This window comes from Uranotaenia lowii, chromosome 3 (genome assembly GCF_029784155.1).
Source record: "Uranotaenia lowii strain MFRU-FL chromosome 3, ASM2978415v1, whole genome shotgun sequence".
Taxonomy (NCBI): domain Eukaryota; kingdom Metazoa; phylum Arthropoda; class Insecta; order Diptera; family Culicidae; genus Uranotaenia; species Uranotaenia lowii.
In genome coordinates, this window is record NC_073693.1 from 755350 (window position 1) to 778376 (window position 23027).

Genomic DNA, 23027 nt, shown 5'->3' on the forward strand with positions numbered 1-23027 from the left:
AACTCAAAGTTTAGATTTTTTTTATTCGTGTTGTAAACCAATCATATTCCAATGTGTGGAAATCAAATTTTTAAGGCGCCACTTGATTTGCATTCTGTTGTATATTATCCCAAATAGGTAACGGAAATATTAAAAAAATGTTTATGAAAATTTAGTGATTATCTGAAATATATTCCCAAGTAACACAGATCAAGCCAATTGGCTTTTTGAGTTTTAATATTGTTTTATGAAGACTTTTCGATGGTATCCAATTTTTAAAACGGTTTTATTGTAACATAGGAAATGCTTCATTTACCGTGCGTTTTAAAAGAGCCCTGAAAGTGTTGCTAAAACTTGAATAAAACACTATCTTAAGATTGTTGTAATAATGTTGCAAAAGTATTGCTAAAGATTTAATAAAGCACATACTTTCCTGTTTTTATTAGAGCTTTGGTACCAGTTTTAATAATGCGCTCAATGCGCTTTTAAATCTAACGTTCAAGCCAAGTTGAAAAACTGTTTTATTGGAACATTGGATGTAGGCATAATAAAACTAAGTGACAGATGATTTGACAATCGAGAAGAACGTATACACGCTTAAACTTGTTTAACTCTTTTTGCGATAGCATAACCTGTTTTGAAAGGATTATCACTCAAAATTGAGAAAAACGTGCTATCAAAATGATATAAATTAACCCAGCTAAATTCATCTGAAAATGAAAAACAAATTTGTTGTATCCGCATTCAAATTTCAAAACAACCTCAAATTGATATTCGCTAAATTCTTAGGGTTCGAATAAAAGCACACTTTGAATGAACGTTTTTTTTTTTTTTTAACAGATAAGAATAAATGTATAAGACAATTAATTTACAATTATGCCGAATAAAGTAGGTACTTGTTTTATTTATCCGTCCCTGTCTCTCAATGCGAAGTTTATCTATAATAACGTCATCCAATCAAGAGTTAACAAAATTCTTTCCGGATCAACCACTCTTGAAAAGTTCTAGAAGACTGCAGCCACCGGCTTCTCCTCAGCAAAGACGGGGAAATTGAGCTTCATTACAAGTGAAAATGCTCATTCTATACTTTCATCAGCCTCAACAAGTTTCAGATGATATAAATTGTCAGGATGAAGACTACTAGCAATGGCCGATCATTGAAAATTACGATTTATTTGAAGCGTAACGTAGTTTTGATTATCGTAAGCAAAATATCCGATGCACGTTTTATAAAATCGTTTTATCGCTTCCAATTGCAACAATAACCATTATATATTTTTATATGTTGCATACTATTAAAAATATCGTTACCTAAATCGTTAGCATACTGTTTGCAGAAAAGTTCTCCCATACAACTGTTTCAACAGTTACATAACCTAACTACATATTCAAAACACAATTATTTCTTAATTCACGATTCAGGCAATGTATTTCACTATTTCCATAATCGTTTGCTAAACGTGTTTTTGCTAAACGCTTCATCAAATCGTCATTTGTCGATTTAAGAAATCGTTTGGTTATAATCCTCAATTATACGGGTTATTATTAAGCTTTAAGGCCAGGCTTTCGATTACAGAAAATGATCTATTTCTAAACAGTTTGAGATTATTTGATATCAATACCTACTTGTTATTAAAAGGTAATTGACCATCCCCTAATCATAGTCAAAAGCTGGGGGAGGAAGACTGAATAAAAAAAGAAAAAAATCTTTCAAACGTCAAATTTCTCTCATCAATCTACCGACCAGTGCGAAGGTTTAAAATTTTACTTTCTTATTTAGTAATTTTTAATAAAACTTGTTGGATGCTGAAAAGCACTTGTTTTGCATAAAACAATGATTCAATTAGGTATTGTTTTGCTCTGGCAAATTCTAGCATGAACAAGCGTATTGAGTCGCTCAAATTTCGTCAAAGTTTTGAAGCTGATGAATAAAAATGGTTTGATTAATGGTTGTTCTAAAAATATAGCTAAATCTAAACTTAGCACATAAACAACTTAGTTACATGACTCGCTACACGAAACTGATCACCTAAAGTTAAAATTTGAACGATTACAAATCTTTTCAACAATTGCTGGCTTTTTGCCGAACAGTAAAAAAACGATACAGAAAACGATACAGCAAATTTCGGTCTTCCTCCCCCAGGTCAAAAGGAAACAAAACGAAAAGTTTCATGAATGTCTTTTGCCAAGCAACAAATCGAAATGATCTCATTTATTGCGACAAACTTATCTTACTCAAAAATGGATGAATCCATCATGAGCGTGTATTCCATTTAGAGAAACGTCAAACGAAGTTGTGATTCAGGTCTCTTAAAACCATTTTAAAACTGTTTGTTGAATTGTTTTATTACAACATTTTTTAAACCGGCAAAAGATAATTTCAAAACTGTTTTACAACTGCCTTAAGATGTTCAACATTAATTTACTGAACGCCATGTTGATTGTGAAATTGAATCGAATTTACTGACGCCATCTTGCTGAAAATAATATTATAATACTAAAAACTAGACATTTTTAACAAATTTGACTATGTTTGCGGTACTATTTGTTGTATAGGTAATGAATTTCAATGCAAATAAAAAATAGCATAATTTGAGCAAATTTAAATATTACTTAAATTATTATTTTTTAATTGAAAAAATTCTTAAAATTGTGTCAACCTTGATTTTCTTTGAGGCGCGCATATGTTTTGATGCTATTTCGTATATATTTCACCATAAATCTGAGATTGCAGGAAGTTTCATGCTAAGACATATTAAAAATTAAAATGAAAATATTTTTAAAATAATTTAAATGCCATCATCACCAATCACCAAATGTTTGGGAGAGGAATTGATAACACAAAAAAAACGGAACAGAAAGCTCCCACAGTAGAGTATCTATCAAATTTCACAGCTCCCACAGTAAAATTCCTATCAGATTCCACAGCTCCCACAGTAAAATTCCTACCAGATTCCTTGACGTTGTTTTAAAGGAGCTGTGGATAGTCTTAAAAGAGCTCTGAAAGGTTTCTTAAAGCTATGTCTATAAGGTCGAATAAAACTATTCTATTGGATGTTTTATTAAAGCGTATAGAATTAGCTTTAAAAACGTTAACAAAATGGTCCCTTTTGGCCATATGTTAACTTTAAAGTAGTTGTGCTAATAGCGTAGAATGCGCTTTGGCTTATAAAGTAGCTTTAGGAAAATGTCTTAAGCGGACTGTTAAGGTTGGAATAAAACTTAAATTGTTACTTGGGATTATTTTACCAACAATTTTGGTATAGAGTAAGTTTGCCAGAATTTTTCTCGGACGTATCCGGATTGGGCAAAATCCGAGAATTCGATTTTGAAATTTTTAACCCAAAAGCCGGGTAATATACGGGCAAATTTGGTCAAACACGCAGAATAATTTAATAAAAATCGAAAAGAAAACATTATTTTTTTTTTCATTGAAACACATCAGCAGATTTAAAATCATATTTTAAGCTTCCGAAAAACCGTTCACGGTTATTTACATAAAATTAGCTTAAAAAAACAATCGGTTTTGGAAGCAAACATCATCATTTTTGTTGGTTTTTGCAAATAAAGTGAATAAATCCAAGAAAATTCCGGGCTGTTTTCAACAAAATCCGGTAAACCAGGCCGGACCGGACTTTTCCTAAATTTTGTGTCATATATCCGGGCAAGTCTGAATAAATCCAGTCAATCTGGAAAGTTTAGTATAGATCATTAAAACCAATATAAAGCTCATAGGTCATATCATACCATACATACTCTTTTAAAAGTGCATGTAAGGTACACCGGAGTAAGTGGGGACGGTTTTTCGTATAGTTCAACTTTAAAAAATCATTAAAAAATCAGCAGTGCATCAATTTTTAAATTCGCATTCAATGTTATTCAGAACATGTTGTTTACAAATGCTGAAGAGATGAGCTTGAAGACGAAAAGCAAAAAAGTTATCTCGTGAATTGATATGGACTGCTGGTGTCTTCACTTACCCCGCTTTATGGGGTAAGTGGGGACGGTAGATTTTCCCTTTGATTTCTCTCTTCGTTTCTTTTCCTAACTGGTTGTTTCTAATGTAAGGATTGCCAGCTAGTTTACGAGAAATTTGCGATTGAAAAACATGCACATCAACTCCACATCGTAGTTAAAAATAGAAAATTAACGAAAAGTCACCGTAAACATCCGTTATTGTCGGAACCGTATTCTTTCACAGTTATTGGATAGATTACAAGTAAATTTAACATTTTGCATTAAAAGTTTGGAAAAATAGTTGACAGTATTGTTTTAATAGCCAACGTCCCCACTTACCCCGATGTACCTTACTCTTTTTCTTTTTGTGAAATTTTACCAAATGTTCTCTTTTTTTAGTTGAAAGACATTTGATCTGAAAAACCTACGTACTTCTTCTATTTTATGAGGTTGTTTCACATCTTATGCTAAAACTGCGAAAGGAATACGACTTACAACAAATTACTATAACATCTTGCTTTCATTAACATGCATTTTTATTCGTAATATAGTCAGCGTGATGCGCCTTTGAGTATGCAAACAGTAACCAATTTGTACACAATTAAGGTAATACGCTTAAATGCGCACAAGTCTCAAATATTTTCTTTTAAGGTTTTATTTTTGACTCTTTACCAGCGTTATGGCTTAAAGTAAATGTACGCGTCAATTAAAAAAGCTCTTTTTGAAACGGGTTGTTTTATTATGTTTTTTTTTGTGGTTTGTCATCATCTAAATACTGATATCTCTTCGAATAACCCAACTTTTGCATAACCTCAACAAATTGACAAAATTTGATTGAATGGAAATATCTTGGTTTCCAATTACAGTAGAGCGGGTTTATTCGAGGTAATAGAGGCCTCTTCAGATAATACGAAATATGTACATTCTTTTCCTTCTGTTTGCAAACCCTCCGGGAGCAAAGCTCGATAATTAAATGGATCTTGTATCAACCTCATGGCTGGGAGCTCAGAAAACCGGAGTTATATAGTTTCTTCTGACTTTTTAGGTAAATAATCTCATTGTTGCGGGATCAGGTAACCCTATCATCCGTCATATAATGTAAAGTTTTATTAGCCAACGAAAAATTGTAAACTTTGGACATCAATTGCTCCTACTATGAGGACCAACAATTTTTCAAAACTGGCTGAAGATGTGAGAAACATTACATCATAAGATGATGACTACCATCAAGTCACCATCAACTTCAAACATGTGTAATTAAAAACCGATGTCACATTTTTATTCACTTTCTTGTATTGGAACATCTCAAAACTGTTCTACTTTCAATAAAAAAAGTTAGTGGAATGCAAAAAAATGTAGGGCTTTTCAAAATAACTAACATCCTCAAATTAAGTTTAACGGTTCCTATTATCGACCCACTCGTACCTGGTATAAGGAAAAACTATCTCATAAGACGGAAATAGTTTTTTTAGTATTGTCCTTGTAAGCAGTTGTCAAAACTATATTTTGGACCTTGAGAGGATGAATTTAGTAAAATATTTCAATATTTCAAGCCAATGTAGATCAAATATGTATGCACTATCTAGTAAACAAAAAACCCTTTATGCACAAGGCGCACAGTAATGCTTGTTCGCTAACAGGCGTCGAATTTAATAATTTGACCGGAAACAAAAAAAAAATCTGACTATCGTTAACTAAATTAAGTGATGTTTTTTCAGTGAAATAGTAGTTCAATGATGCCAACACAGAAAAGACGTCATATTTTTGGGAAAAAAAAGTTTTGTCCAATATACACAAGAATTAGGGTTATCCACTCTTGAGTGTCAATATGACACTATTGAAAGTTTGGCGGCTTTCAACTTTATTCGGGTGCATCAAAATAAAAAAAAAATTCTTCGGGACCCTCAATGAATTTTTGAAATCTTTAATTTTGCATCATAACTTTTTTATGGACGCACCCTGAAAGCCCCGGAAAAAACTCCCTGATAAGATCTTGAATGTCAATCGGACACTCCTCGCTTAAAATAGTGAACCTTCATATAAGAGAAGCGACATCTGATCCCTCTTAAAATAAAATATGTGGCAACATCGCCGAAATATTGGACAAAAAAATTCCCAGCAATGTTTTCTGGCTTAATGTTCAAGCTCTAAAGTGAACGCTCCTTCAATCCAACAAAACAACATTGAACTCGATGCCCGAAGGATCGCGATAAACGGTATGAATGACTTGAATTTCGTTAATAACACTAGTTTACAAAATTTAAAAAAAATCGTGAACTTGATAAACTGACCAACATTTTTAATGTAAAATCGGGCGCTAAATCCAAAAATGAAATTCAAAAAAATCTCAGTAGAACCGTTTTTGAGTTATGCTCCAAATATGAAATTTCGGAAAAATTAAAAAAGTTCTTGTACTTAGATTAAAATATCTCGGACGGCATAACAGTAATTTGAAATCGCTCTTTTGCATATTGAAGGTGAATGAATTTTCTATTGATCATCTGAACTCTGATTTTGCGTTTGACCAACAGTATTGTTGATATTAGTGACTTTATGAGAAAAAAAATTATAAAAAACGCATTTTTTTAGAAAAATTTTTGTTTCAACGTAAGTTTTAGATCCAATCGAGTTACAGTCTTCGGGTGAAATATTTATCTCAACTTAGGCTTTAAGAATATCATCCATAAAAAACAATCAACTAGTGATGAAAGAAATTATTGATGAAAAACCAGTATTTTTCGTACCTTCCGGTCAAAAAACCTCAATATTTTATTCACGTTTGAGACTCAAACAACCCCTCCCTATGGTCAGATCTTCCTGAAACTTGGCATGTGACCTTCTGGTAAGCTAATGATTAATTTTGACTTAGAGCGAGTGAGATTTACCATGTGTTATTCTTCCTATACTATTATAAGTGTACTGCGGTTCGTTAAATTATTAAAAACTGCAAAAATTACAGTTATGGTAAAGTAGCCATAAATTCTTCAATTTTCAACCGATTTTGGTAAATAACCACTTGAAATCTTTGTTTTGAATTGACATTCGAGCGCAAAAGAAAATCAGATTTTTTAATACTACCATCGAGTCTAAAACTTTCCTTGAAACAAAATTTTCTCTAAAAAAATGCGTTTTTTATAATTTTTTTTCTCATAAAGTCACTAAAATCAACAATACTGTTGGTCAAACGCAAAATCAGTGTTCAGATGATCAATAGAAAATTCATTCATTTTCAATATGCAAAAGAGCGATTTCAAATTACTGTTATGCCGTCCGAGATATTTTAATCTAAGTACAAGAACTTTTTTAATTTTTCCGAAATTTCATATTTGGAGCATAACTCAAAAACGGTTCTACTAAGATTTTTTTGAATTTCATTTTCGGATTTAGCGCCCGATTTCACATTAGAAAAGACCTTCAGTTTACTGACTGACAGACCCGAATGACCCGGGTGGTTAAAAGGTCTCTAATAAATTATAATAATAATAATTCAGTTTACTGAGTTCAAAAATGCTGTAAACTAGTGTAATCAGTTAGTTTTCTAACTAGAAACACGATTCATCAAAGCATTGACAAAAATTGCACCTAATCATAAATTCATATGACCAACTAAAAAATTATCTGCTTGAACTATAACAACAATCACAATACCTTCCATGGTTGAGTTTTCAATAAGAAAGGTAAAAGCTCTGCGAAAAAATGCTCGGATCGATTGGAATCGATTTTGACAGTTCTTTTGCTCGATTGGAATTTTGTCTTTCAGATGTACAGGTTACCTTATATACAGGTTCACTAGCTTAAAACTGCTATATCTCTCTTGTTTCTGAACCGATTTTTACAAAGTTTATAGTATCAATAACCTCGTAACTCAAATATGTTTCTCAGACTTCCAAGAAAGCTGAAATTAAATGTAAAAAAAATTGGTGTTAAAACAACCGTACTTTTCAATCAATGATTCGTCAAAATTGTTTAGGTCACACCAGAATAATTTTTAAAAGATGATTGAAAAGCTGACGTAATTTGTCAAAAGTTTTGTTTTTCGTATTTTAAAAATCTAAAAATGCAGAAATGTGCCAATTTTATCTGGTACGACGTAAACAATTTTGACGGTTCATTGATTGAAAAGTACGGTTCTTGCACCACTTTTTTTTATATTTTTTGTGGTCATGATCTTAGAACATTCAAAAAAATATATCCTTGTGGCAACGTACATCTTCCACAGAGAACAGACGTACAAGCTCGAACAAAAAATCTTAAAAAAGTGTGTAAAGTTTCAAATGCTGACATCCAAAAAATACGTTGAAAATTGACTTGCAACAGTGCCATCTATTGCGCCGTTCAAAAGCTACCAATCAAATTTTCAAGTGCCCCGTTTTCGAAAAGGCGTAATCGTATATGAACTCATTCATAATTAAACTATTGCCGTTCTAAAATAGCCTAAGGGTTCAATTTATTGCAAGATAAATGCAATAAGCGTTACCTTTGGCTGGACAGTATTTCACTTCCTTTATTTTTGCACTACTTAGGTAGTCAGAATAACTAACAGTTTTGGAATAAGATTTTGCACTTCTTGGACGGTTATCGTCAGAGGACAAATCGACTATATCAATTAGGAACATTCTTGACATTCAATCTTACCCATCAGAACTGATTCTAGGCATCACAAAGCGGTTACTTTCAAGTTTCGCTTTTGCATACCATTGTTCAAAATTTAGCACTACTTGCTTGAAGAAAATAGCGATTAACTTTTAAGATATTTTTCCATTATATAACATGAAGAAAGTGTCACGAAACTTCTACAGCAATTTTCTTGAAACATGCCAAACAGTTTATACGACCTGTTCAAAACTAACCAAAGTTTTGTTTTTTTTTTTGTCAGTTTGGTTTTGACAGTTCTTTTCGGTGTGTTTGGAGAAATCTGGTGGCCCAGCCAAAAAACAAAAATCGGTTAAAAACGGTCGTTGGAAATTTTACACAAGTTTCGTAGGCTAGCTTGTACGTCTGTTCACTGTGCATCTTCTAACTTAAGCTTTCTTGCAAACTAAGTTAAATTTTTTTAGCATTCCGTAGCTGTTCTACATTTTTTCCGAAGCATGTTTTTTCGGATTTTTTCTCTTAAACTTTGAATAACGGAAAACTGAAGTGTTGTAGGTGAATAGTGTCTGAGAAACATATTTGAGTTACATTACGAGGCTTCCAAAACTATGAATAATATTTTAATTGGTTCAGAGACAAGAAGATGTAGCGTTTTTAAGCGAGCAGTGTCAAATTGATACTCAAGGTCTGATTTGGGAATTTTTTTTCCTGGGCTTTCGGGGTGCGTCCACTAAAAAGTAATGATGCAAAATTAAAGATAGCAAGAATTCATTGACGAACCTTTTATTTGGATGCACTCGAATAAAATTACAAGCCGCCAAACCTCCAATAGTGTCATATTGACAGCTGTTCTTGCAGTTGCAGATGGAACTGCTGACATCCTCAAATTAATCAAGACACTCTTCTCGCTTAATTTCCAGCCTTTATCGTGCTGCCAACATGTTCTGCCTAATCCGAAGCCATGTTTTTTATCTTCATAATTTTATAATTACTTCAAAGTTAGCAAATTAATTTCATTTTGCAGAGCCACTTCAAAACACCGATGACTACTTCGATCTCCCTTTTCCACTGCTTTGTGGTTGTATACCTAAATTCATCACATGCAAAAAATTATGATTTTTTTTATTTACTTCAATTTCTGAGCTTTGAAATTAATTTGAAAAAAAAACCTTAAAAAAAGTAAAAAAAAACGTTGAGCTTTTAAGTGTAAATTTTGCTTTGTGAATTAAACGACAATCGAATAAGGTGAGGAATGTTTCAATCAACTCTTCCATTGAAAATGAAGGAAAAGAATGTAAATGAAGATGAATAATAACTAGGTAGTCAATGATAAATTAATAATAAAAAATTTCTGACCTGATCAAAAATTTGTGTAAGAATTCGGATTTCATTTCTTTTAAAATCTGGTTTTGTATTTTATGTTTTCTGTTTCGGTGCAATGATTTAGATTATGGTTATATTCAAAACTTAGAATTCGCGTTCATTTGTTGGTGTTTCGCAAATTTTGATTTCGAATTTGAAAACTAGACTGCTTGGAATTTATTTTCAAAAATATTTAGCACAGAATAAAGAAATATAATAGAAAGTATGGTATGTTTAAGGTTAAAGATCGTCGTTGTTTTAACTACTATTCTGAAGATATCTTGGATATGTTTGGAATAAAACATTAGATCCTAAGGTACCTTGAAAATGTTAAACTTGCTCTAGAATTTCCTAAGTAATATTTATGAGTGCACTATTCATAAAAATAAACATTATGGCCCTCAACAATTGACAAACACTTTTCCTAGTAGAACCTAAATATACAAATGGTGAATCTGCACAGCATCATAAAAATCACATCCTCTAACATCAATGACACAGACCCACTTGGACGGATAGAGAGAGAATGAAGAAAAAAATCACGATCTCTAGATCAAAAAGCATAAACCTATCATCATAATTTGTTAGTGGGAAAGTCGTTCTGTTTATAATGCGGGGGCAGAAACTACGTCATTCGTGAGACCTTTGAAAAAATTAAACCGAAGAAAAAAAAATTAAGCACACTTCTATTCAACCATCGCCGATAATCACAAAAGTGACCGTCTATCTTGTGGAAATGCGATTAGTTTTTGAATTTCTTATTGTAGGTCTTTTATTATACAGTTTTTTTTTTTTTCAATATTTCCAATCCAAGAGTACTCGAAACTTTTTATTATAGTTTAAATTAATACAAAACTGTTCAACATTTTTTCATGGCTCTCAGTGTTTTAACATTCGAACTTTTTTAAATCTTTTGAGACAAATATGAAATCGTGGACCGAACAGAATGGTGACACGAGGGCACACGATTCTCGTTAAAAAAATGACACACAATCCCCGGTTTTCCCGCGACGAGCGCCAAAACTTCTGGCTCGTGTAATACGGTCTTTCATCGTCTTTTCATATACATTATTCGTGGTACCCGCTTAGCAAAAAATAAAATAATAACTTTCTGTATCAATCTTTTTTCGGGAATTAGGTTTCTAGATTCAAACATGTAAGATGTGAATTAAAAAAAATCCTGATGAAAAATCAAACTTCTAACGTACTTGAGATTCTCCAAAAGATTCGAGAAATACTCAACTCAAAGATTACAACAGCTAAATACGTCAGCAAGGGAATCCTCTATTCCCATCCCATCGCTGGTTGAGAGTGAAAATTCATCATTATTTAGCGGAAAATAACTGCTGCTGGCGGGTTAGGAAAATCCACCCGCCCTGTTCTGTGTGCTGCGGCGACGCGTGCGTTTATTTTAAATCAATTACGCAAGCCATGTTCTACAACACAAATCAGCACCGGTCGAGTGGCCTGTTAATTACTTTTCTTACACTCCTGCCTGACTGCCAAACAGCTCTTGGAAAAACGTAAAAAAGTGAACTCTGGGAAATTTACCAGACATGCGAAATGATTGTGTATATCTACCTAGTAACGGCCGGTTATGTTAGGGTGGGTTCTTGCTTTTGGTTGAATGATGGAGTTTTCCGGCTTACTTAAAATTGAAATTGAATGCTTTTCTTTTCAAGTAAAAGATTTCAGTGATGGCTGAATCTTACGATCCATGGAAGTTTTAGAGCTCTAACAAAAGGTACTTTAAATAGACTGAGTCGATTTGGGGGCCATTTTTTGATTTCTTAGGGCCTGGCGTCTGAGGGGGGGTTTATCCAAAGCTTCGTTTTGGTTGAAAATTCATCCACGTATTTATATAATATTAAAGTTCCGTTACGTGTTACGTGTAAATCCTAACATTCACATAATTTTGCTCTCTGAAGACCGTAACTCGTATCTTCGAAGGCAAAAAGTGTTAAGCTGAGGAAATTTCTCCATTGATACAGAATAAGGCGCATCATAAAGCAATGAGGATGAACGTCAGTATAAAGCTATGATCATTTAGTATCCGGGCACTTAGTTTCGGTGATAGCTACGTTACTAGAGCTAGGATAGGCAAAACTTTAAATGTTGTGTTGGTTATACTTAAACGATCGAGTTAATCATATAAAGCATCATTTATATGACCATGCTCAACGAATACAGCTTCTACCAATCAACCATTTATGCAAACGCTTGTATTCGAAATAAGATAAACTTTGTTCTGCAATAAGCAGTTCATTTCTAATTCAAAGACTTTCAAGAACGATAGAATTTGTACACAATTTTTTCTACTTTCCATACTTGTTTCCGAATTACTAGAATGCCTTCGGGGTTCATTCTATGTAATTAGCACATGAGCAAAGCAGGATAATAACACATGAGGGAAGTAGGTAATGAATCAGTCACACGTGTACCTACGTAGTACGTACTTTGCTAGGGTCAGTTAAATTAATACTTAAACTGGTTAAGATGAACCACCCTAACAGAAAAAATCCGTACAAAGTAAACACACTGTTAAAGAGTGTGCCAATGGGCCAGGGTGTTTACTTTTTCAACGGAAGTTTGCCTTTTCCCGCGAATCACGTCACTAGGCAGGCGTCCGAGTCCGAGTCCGTCCATCAGTTCCGTGCGGGTTACTTATTGGCTGTGAAATTTAACGCCGCACTTGTCTTGTCGGTGGGACGAGTTGGGAGGTACGACGACGGTACCTACCCTGGGAAATCTCGCATCCTTCACGGAAAACCAGCAACCAGCGATATGGCAGCATTGATGCCGAACAAACCAACCGACAGAGGATGGCGGCGATGCTGTAGAAAGTTTCGTGGAAAAACGTAAGATTCACAAGAACGTTTGCGTTGACCGACCTTGTACAATTAACCGCTGATCGCGATCGGATTGTCCAATCGCTCGCACCGCCCCGATAAGCTGCTAATGGGGTCGTTCTTCGCTTAAGTCGTAACAGCTGGGTAGAAAAAGGTCGATTCACGTTTCGTCGGAAATCGACCTTTGGCAGCTGAAAGCATTTGGCGAAATTTGATTACGAATTGTCCTTATACTTATATTTATGTAGGTTAGAAAAAAATAAAATCTTCGCTATATGCATGATTTTCGATTTGGAGTTACCGTTTATTTTTAACTGTTAGCATTTGATGGATAAACTGAGTAACGTACTCCGAACTCTTCTCTCATGGAATGGATAATTCCCATGTTTACGTGAAACTGAATGAGGGAAAATTAGTGAAATTTATCGGAAAACGAGTGATCCCGAAAGATACCGAGAAATGGCGGTTGTGAAAGATAAAGACTATGAGATCAAACCGAATACAATACAACAGTTCGACGAATCCAAGTTTTTGGCTCTCTGTTTTTTCCGTTGAATAGGTTACGATTTTTAAGTAATAAAAACCAGATATCCTTGGCACTTTTTAGTTTAAAAATTTAGTTTGTTCCTTCTTTTACATTATTTTTCAAGGACTAGGTAAAACAAATTTAAAGAGCAAATTGATAGTATTGAAGAGTTGTATGATTGATTCAATTCAAACTAGGGTAGAGGACCCTAAGACAACGGCTTAAGGCAGCTTTTTACATTAGTTCAATAGAATTGCCTTCCATGTTGGTTTAAAACTGTCATTCATTCATTGAACTATATTTTTAATATTGTTTTATGAAATTATGCAGGAAATAGATCAATCCATTACGTACTTTTGAGACAATTAATGATTTATTTTCCACATTCAAGTTCCCTCATTGTCGAACCGGGTCCTTACTTCCGTCGTACAAGGAGACCGAAGTTGTCTCAATTTATTCCACCCTCTTCAGGAATAAATTAAAAACATTGCGGTTGCGGTTCATGCAATTGGCATTAGCTTACTTCAAATGGATCAACCGAGCAGCATTATAGCAAATTATCTCTCAAGTAACCAGTCGCAATAAGCCATGAAACTAGGAAGGCTTTATTGTAAAAAAGGTCTACCATTGCTTGGCTAATGCATCTGCATGCAGCAAAATATTATACCTTCTATTGAATGCTACCGAAATTGTCTCAAACTTTTCCTCCCTCATGAAGGATAGATTTCTTCTTATCTAAGTTTATGGCATTTCGGCAAATTGAAATTCTAATTAGAGAGCAATTAAGACAGAAATGAAAATTGATAGGTGGAAAGGTCAAAGCTAGAGCGCTTTGGGTAGAAGAAACGAATAGATGGTGAAAAATGTGAGCAGGGCATTGTGTTATCGACAGCTTTACTGCTTGTGTGATTCTTTACCCAGCAACAGCTGGTTGTTTGTAGCAAGTGACGAAGAAGCCACATTGCTACCCACAACCAGCTCAGATGGGTCGAACACATGAGGTTGCGTCCGACCGGGCATTGTGTCGATAACACAATGCCCTGCTCACATTTTTCACCATCTATTCGTTTCTTCTACCCAAAGCGCTCTAGCTTTGACCTTTCCACCTATCAATTTTCATTTCTGTCTTAATTGCTCTCTAATTAGAATTTCAATTTGCCGAAATGCCATAAACTTAGATAAGAATATATCCCAGCGGCGATCAAAATAAGATAACGAAGGATAGATTTGAAATTTTGCGGTTGCGGTTGATGCAAATGCTATTATTTACTTCGCACGGATCAACCGCGCAGGGTAACTGCAAAGTTCGAATGAGATCTAAGTTGCAATAAAATGGTCTTGCCAAGAAATCTCAAGGTAGCGTTATTGTAGCTATATAATACCATTGCTTGGCTAAGGCAATTGCAGGCAGCATAATATTAGACCAAATTGAATCCACCCTGCAAATGTATTTTGTACCAACACACTCTCCAACGGACTGGGCTGCCATGATCCAGGATTTGTCTGTAAAATAAGATTTTATAACATTCATACAGACATTTTCCACAAATTACAATGCACAAATTTACACAGAAACTGTACGTATTTGAAGAACATTAACATTTTTAATAGTAGGTACTATATGTTTTTTTCTACGTAATGAGACTGAATAGTAAGACATTTGAGGAGAGACAGAATCACTCTTGCGTTGTGTCAACATTTGTATTCTTATCCATGTGGGAACCCTGGCGAAGGATATCGAAACAAAGCAACGCCACGTTGATGCGTGTGATGCGCACTAGACTGGTTCAGCTCATCTATTCGTGTTTTTTACGAGCGATAAAAGTTTTTGCAAATATGTTTTTTTTTCGAAAATTGATGCTTCGTTATTCTAACATTTTGTTGTTGACAAAGTTGCAAATGAGAAATCAGTTAAATGCAAGTTTTTGGGTTCAATTTTTTGGGAAATGACGTAAAGGTATTCAACTAAAATTAAACTTTTCGTCAATTTTCATTCAAACTGTAATATGTAAAAAACGACAAAACATCTTTTGTTGCAAATGCACTGAGAATATATAAAAATGAAGCAAACATGAATCAAGTTTCAAAACTTATATGGTAGGAATCAGAATCAGAATATTAGCAGGTTCGATTTTGTTGGATTTTGAACGACTTTATGCACAAAAAAACATATCTACCGTTTTTTTATCTCAACTTATATTGAGATCCAAACCAGGGACTCATGAATTCTAATTTCAAAATTTCAATGATCCATTCATCCAAATTTTCTTGTCATTTTGACTTTGAACGGAAATTAATTGCATTGTTTTTCCATGCATCGTTACAATTCAGTAGAAATCGAGGTTTTCTGTGCAGGAATTCAAATGTTTTCCTCGAGTAGTTATTGATTCCAATTTAAAAAATCTCTGAAAACTGGAGAAGTTTTAGTTTTCAAGGATCTCTCAGTGACCATTCTGTAGAGCAAAGCGTTTGGTCGTATGTGAGGTATTGCAGTTTGAATGAAAGAAGTTCAAAAAGTCTTAGTTTTATGGATTGGATGTGTCTTATGTTTCGAATACTTAAGAAAATGTTTAACGTTAGCAGTTCATAAAACCAAAAAAATCAAATCTTAAAATATAAAATTTCAAAGAAACAATGTCATTAGAGTTGAACGTTAGATATGTGTAAATTATGAGATATTCTTGCGTGCACCATAATGTCTATTAAATTATGCACGGTACTGGTAGTAAATAATTTGTAAAACACCAACCACTTAGCTAAATAAGCCATCAGTTCTTTGTTCATTTGAAACCATGCATTATAAGCAATGCTGAATACATTCAAGTAATTTAATAATATAAATAGACTTTTTGCACTTATATCCCAGTGAATTTAGTTCCCAGCTTGAATGAGGTCAAATAAACAAAATTACTTGGAAATCAATTATGTTCATTCTTTATGAGTCCGACTGTGGTCAGCAAAAAACAGTAAAAATAAACCGGTCTAATTCCAATTATTGCAAAACGGTTTCCTATGCTTGTCGCAAAATTATGACGAATTATGGGATCCGAGCGATTCGATTTTAAACGAAAATTGACAAACTTACATAAACCAAATTAGTTTAAGATCATTTTTCTAATTTTATTTCAACATTTTTCTGTTGGACTTTATGATTTTGATCTTTACAGGCATTCATAGGAAGCGTAAAAGCAAAGAAACATGTTGGAGGGATCATTAAGTTCTTCTTTAAATATGGCGGACTGCGCCAATAATTCATTTCACCTCGCGATTTCAAAATCAAATATCTCAAAAAATAGTTTCAAAAGTGACAAATTGGTGATAGAAAATAAATTCACAGGCGTAAGTTTATCATGTGAAGTAGCTAATTAAAGTGGAAAGGGATTTTTCGGCTCTTAAACATGCATTCATGAATTAAGACGAATCAGAGGGTTACGACGGAGGTTGGTGCACCTACCCTACATACTTTCTGATGTTGTACACTAGACTGATCAGGATCGGGCCAGAAAAAAAGTATCAAATGGCTTTGGATTGCTTTTGGGCCCAATAAAAACAGTGAAAATTTTGGTGGCTCTTGGATTTGAAAAAGGGCCCTAGCCAAAAACTCAAAGTTTGTATGGGAATTAGTATGCAACAAGTAACATTTTTGTTCAAAAAATCCTACAGCCTCACTGTTGCTTTGAATTCAAATTCTTCAAGCTGCATTTTATTGCTAAACATTTTAAGAACAACTTTTCCCCAGATCGTGAACCTTTAAATGCGTTAAACAAAAGTTATGACGATTTCGAAATTAATTAATTTAATTTCCCTTTTCACACCTTTTCAAATATTAGGAGTAGGAGCCATTATACGTTGGAAACTAGCTGGCGTCTTTTCCCATATGCCGTGTATGAGTTTTCGTGTCTTGTGTTGGTTCGATTGTCGTGAAAGATGATAAAACGGGTTGTTTTGGGGCCGGAATTGTTTCTAATAAATTACGAACCCCTCTCACCTAAGATAAGGAGGGGTTCTAGGTAAAATCGAAGGAAATTATGAAACAAATGATTTACCATAAATTGATAGGGAACACGCCAGCTAGTTTTCAACGTATAATGGCTCCTATTTCTGACATTTGAAAAGATGTGACAAAAAAAAAAAATGAAATTAAATTATTCAATTTTGAAATCGTCATAACTTTTGTTTGCATATTTTAGAGGTTCACGGTCTGGGGCAAAGTTGTTCCTAAAATCTTCAGCAATGAGATGTATCTTGAATAATTTGAATTCAGTGCAACAGTGAGGCTGTAGGATTTTTTGAACGAAAAAGTCACTTTTTCTATGCTTATTTCCATAAAAATTTTGATTTTTTTGCTACAGCTTATTTTAAAATAAGCCACCAAAATGTGCACCGTTTTTATTGGGCCCAAAGGCAACCCAAGGCCGATTGATACTTTGTTTTGGCCCGATTCTTACCAGCCTATTGTACACATCTTTACAAAACAAAATTATTTTGTATTCTCTAGCATATAAAGATTAAGTATTCAGCTCAATTTTAATTTTAATGGTTCAGTATTGTGTTGTAAAAAGTGAGCTTAATCTAATGTCACGAGAACAGTCCTTTCAATTCTATTTTAAACAATTTATTTGTGGCTAAAACAGCCTTCAATTTTAAAAACAAATCATAGTTACTTTATTTTCCATCTGGGATTGCAAAATCTCTATGAAGTAGCCGCTCGGTAATATTTAGTGAAACAATATTTTGATTTCCACCTTGTTTATTCCAAAAAAACACCCCAACCCCAAACCTATATGTCGGTACCTGTTGCGGGGTTCGGACATAATTCGAACGTTACCCTCACAGGACGATTGCTGCAACAACAAGCACACCTCATAAAACCAATCGATAAAGATAATCTCTTTACGACGATGCAACGAGATTGCTAAACGTCTTTCTTCCTAGTAGGTAATAGCTAATCCCATAGTCGGGCGGGGGTTAGTTAGTTTTTAGCAGATGGTTTTTTTTCTATCTTTTTCTATTTCCCAATCTAGCTGTCTATGTCTTTCTCACACTCTTGAACGCCCTCCTGTGACGTGTGATTTTCTGCATGGTGTGTGGTTGTTTTCCCTCGATTTCCACTTGCCTATCGGGGGAAAAAGAAGAGCTATGGATGTAAACCTTTAGTCTTCCGATCACTGTTGATATACCGTCACATGGTGTGGAAAGGTTAAAAGAACATGGTCTTCGATTTGGAATCATAATTTTTCAAAAAATTACCATATACATACATTTCATACTAAGATTACTATCAAAAAACGAAATGTTAGATTTTGATTTGAAGAAGTAACCCGAAAAAAGAAACCTCTGGATACATCTTATATTCTACAGTTTCACATTTACATAAAGATGGCACCGAAGGTTTTTTATTCTTTTTTTGAAATGTAAAGGGTGATACGGTCAAAATTTGGTCAAGGGAAAACGCGTGTAAATCGGTGAAATCGTTTATTTAAAAAATCAAATTAAATTTCTTTTTCAAGTTTAATTAGTATAAAATTCAGGAAAAATATTCAGTTAGGCTTCCGCTTTTCCAAATCCAAATTGCCGGGCCTTTCGATTAACCCCTGCCATCAGATTTTGTAAAGCCACCTTGTCCACCTTCTTCGCCGCAGAAAGCCAGTTTGCCTTGAACTGCTGCTCGTCTTTAGCAGTTTTTTGGTCTTACTCTTTCACGTAAATTTCTTGGTTGACAGTCTCGGAAGCTATGAAAATGCTGCTTTTCAAGCCACAGGTACAGATGGCTTGTCAAACCAGATATTTCTTCGCGAACTTTGACAGTTTCATGTGCTTGAAAATATCTGGTACCTTTCCCCTTCCTTTAGCCGTATAAAACTCCTGTCCCGGAAGCTGCTTGTAGTCGGCTTTGCCGTAGGTTTCGTCGTCCATTACCACGCAGTCAAACTTCGTCAGCATCGTCGTATACAGCCTACGGGATCGCGCTTTGGCCGTCGTATTTGGTTTATCATCGCGATTTGGAGTCACTACCTTCTTGTAAGTCGGTAGTCCGGCTCGTTTTTTGGCTTGATGCACGGTTGTAGACGATACACCCAGCTTATTTGCGACATCTCGAAGAGAGAGGTTAGGGTTTCGCTTGAAACTACCGGCAACTCTCTTTGTCGTCTCAGCGGCTTCCGGTTTTCGATTTCCCCCCGATCCAGACTTCCTGGCTGACGATAAACGTTCCCCAAACCCTTTAATTACATTTGTAACGGTTGTTTTGGCAACTTTTAGCGATTTTGCCAGCTTTGCGTGCGAGTAGCTCGGATTTTCGCGATGCGCGAACAAAATTTTGAACGCTGCTCTTCTTCCTTGGACGGCACTTTGACAACTGAAGCGAATGAATTCCAAAATCAAAATAGGAGCAACATTCTACTCACACACACCTTCAAAATAAGTGGTGTTCAGGTTTTTTAAATGCATAATTGAAAGAAATACGTCAAGTTGATATTGAACTAATTTTGACCGTATCACCCTTTATCGTTCTTCTAGAAAATAATGTTTTGACAAAAACAACCTTGGCTGGAACTGGAACTGGAGCTCTTCTGAAGATTTAAAACTAAGATCAATTTTTCAAATTTTTGAGTAACTTACCTCAATAGGAATATAATGCCTTTACCCATTCGTTCCTAGAAATAGAGATTATCAATTAAACCTTTTTTCTGGTTAAGGTAGGCTTGCCAGATACTTTCAAAGAAAAGCGAGACATTTCACAACAAAAAAGCGGGACACAGCCGAAAAAAGCGGGACATTTAAGAAACTCTTAAAAAAAAGCTTTATTGTATTGCCAAACTTAAACCTATACCATCAGCCAAAGTTATTTATAGATAGTACACTAAGGTTTTCTTGTAACGCGGATTGATTTGGCTCACTTTTTCTTACATGACTTCTATATACACGGTTTTTTATCAAAAACATCGTTATTTTCCACGGTTCCTGCAAATTAACACGTTATTTGAGAGAAATATTTCGTGTCCTACATGTAAACGGTGGATTTAATATCACGTAGAAAACCTTTGTGCACCTAAGATTCTGTCGAAAAATTAAGATCTATAATAATTTGGATTAACATGCCATAAACAATAGTTTCTTCATACCAAAGTTATTTACATTGCATTGATTGAACGTGCTCTTATTGTAACTTTAGGGCTATTCAGTATTGTCTTTATGTAAACTCTGAAAAATTGATGATAAGGAACATAAAAAAGACGTATTCGAATTTTTTATGTTCCGTGTTGCTTATTTTGAGAAAATCGACGTATTGCAAAGAATTTTTGTTGAGTGAATTAATTTAAATTGATGATAAAGTTTGATTTTATCCAGAGTAAGTCAGTGAATTTCGCAAAAGTTTTCCATGAAAAAAAGCGGGACATTTTGAGGAAAAAGCGGGACGGCGGGACATTGAACAAAAAGCGGGACATGTCCCGCTTTTGCGGGACGGATGGCAACCCTAGGTTAAGGGTCTATTATTGAATTAATTGGGTTAAATCTATTTAATTCTAAAGTTCATTCATTTCAACACGAATATTTTTTTCCCCAGAAGCTTTATAATTCAGAGTACACTTTACATTCCGAAAGGAAAATATGGAGAAGAATTTTTCAAAAATCGGAATTTATTTGCTCAGCAGCGCTTACAATTTCAGTGTTCCAGTTTCAGTACCAAAATATTTATACGTTAAAAATTTTACCCTAAGCATGGTTTGGATTAAAATTTCAAATTTAAAGTTTTCATTTATATATTTTTAAATTTTTTGGGCCAGACTGAAAATTCTTAGATTTTTGATAAATATTGCTCATCCAGAATCCAGCACCCAGAGCTCAGACTAGATAGTATCTAGTAGATACGCATTATTAAAAAGAATAATTTTATAGCTATCCAAGAAAAAACTGAATCTTCAGCTTACATCAGAAGTTAAAATTTAAATTTAATTTCGAATTATGAATCCCAATTTAACATTTAGTTTTGATTATGGATCAGTAATTCAATCCGAAATAAATTGTTCATGATCATATTTCAAATATCAGCAGTAAGAGCTCAGTAGTAAAATTCAGTAAAAGGGCAGAAAAAAAAAACAAACTTTTTATTAGAACTTCAATTTGAAATTTTCAGATCACATGGCGTTATATCAAAGCAATGTTTTAACAAACCCAAATCATGAAAATAAATTTTATAAAATCGGAGTGGTTGTCAAAGACTTAGAAGAAGGTGGCAATATTCTACGAGATTTCGCTGGATACTAGAATTACTTTCTTCTAAAATTATTTCTGGAAGCTTTGCATTTCAATTTGTTAATAGTTCATTTTCTGTACATTATCCCACCAAACATTCATATAAATGGTAAAAAAAGCCGATGTACAGTTTTGTTCATGTTTTGAAAACCGGGGAAGTCATAACATATCTTACGGAAAAACCGGGAAAAAAGGAAATTTGAAAATGGGAACCATTAAACCCAAATTACTTTTACTACTTAATCGATCAAAATCAGTCAGTACTTAATCAGAAAAATACATGAATTTGGACTAATTAAAGTGAAAGGCCCTTTTTTTTCAACATACGTCACGGTTAAACTGTGAATTCATGCGACATACGACAGGCCCAAAGAAATGTTTTTGAGTGAATAAAAAAAATTTATAGATAACTTTTTTTTTTAAATATTGAAGTTTAAATTTGATCTTCAAATTTGGAAATGTTATGTAAGATGTAATATAATGTAATTTTTGAAGATATACGTATTTTTCTGGGATATGTGAAAGCTGAACTATGGTAAAATCCGTTTGCACTTGCCGTGGTGTACCTTATGTATATTTTACAAAATTGACCAAATTGATAAAATTGACAAAATTGATCAAATTGACCAGAGGTCTAATTTGTTCTCGCGTAAGTAGCTGTTCCAGAACTCTCTTTTTGATTTCTAAATCTTATTAAAAAACGATGGTTGTAATGGTTATTATCAGAATTTTTTCAGCATGTATCCGGGCCGAAAAATCCGGCCTATTTTTATGTAAAAACCTGGCAAAATCCGGGCACTTGATTTCAAAATGGTCGACCAAAATCCTGGCAATATCCGGGCAAATTTGGTCAAAACCTAGAAATTACTCATAAAAAAAACAAGAGAGAATGAAAATGAGAAGAAACCCGGGCCAAATCCGAGCTTTTCCAATGAAATCAGGGCTACCGGGCCGGACCGGACTTTTTCCAAATTTTATATTAAATATCCGGGAAAACCCGGATAAAACCGGGCAATCTGGCAACCTTTGTATAATTGAGGTAGAAAATTTGCTACTTTCAGTTGTGGTTGTCTACAGTAGTGTGGAATATTTTAGACATATTTGAATTTCTTGATTGCTATTTCCAGTTTTTAACTCAGATTTTATAACTCAAAAGTTGAAAATCATGTTTTATTGTAGCTCTACATTTGATACTTCCAATCCGGCTTCGTCCCCTTTTTCTAAATTTACAAGCTAAATTTCAGTAAAATATTGTAAAACAAACTGCAAATTTTAATCATTGAAAAATATTTCGAAAGGAGTCGCTTTGAAAATCACTGAATTAGACTATAAAACAACATTCCAAACATAGTAAATTGATCCTGCCCTGAGTCTCGTTTCTAGAGTAGAATGCTTTTGAAAGGATTTTAAACGGTTTCAAATAATTTTTGGCTAGTTTTATTTGAAAAATCTCTTACGAAATTAGGATTCAAAATGTTCCTAGTTTTTGCTAGGTTGGTTCTGAA

General features: G+C 34.0%; 2 protein-coding genes across 5 annotated transcripts in view; one reads left to right on the forward strand and one right to left on the reverse strand.

The window, feature by feature from the left end:
* LOC129755587 (epsin-1) overlaps window positions 1–23027 on the reverse strand; it is a 253461-nt gene that overhangs the window by 133225 nt on the left and 97209 nt on the right. For 2 of the 4 annotated variants that reach the window (XM_055752159.1, XM_055752156.1), the window contains one exon: window positions 8635–8646. The exons of the other annotated variants lie outside the window; for them this stretch is intronic. The gene's annotated coding sequence lies outside the window, so the exon portion shown is untranslated. Of the gene's footprint in view, window positions 1–8634; window positions 8647–23027 lie in introns of those variants that run through there. 4 annotated transcript variants of the gene reach the window in all.
* The window catches only part of LOC129755590 (rho GTPase-activating protein 68F), a 38066-nt gene that overhangs the window by 6762 nt on the left and 8277 nt on the right, over window positions 1–23027 (forward strand). The window lies entirely within an intron of this gene.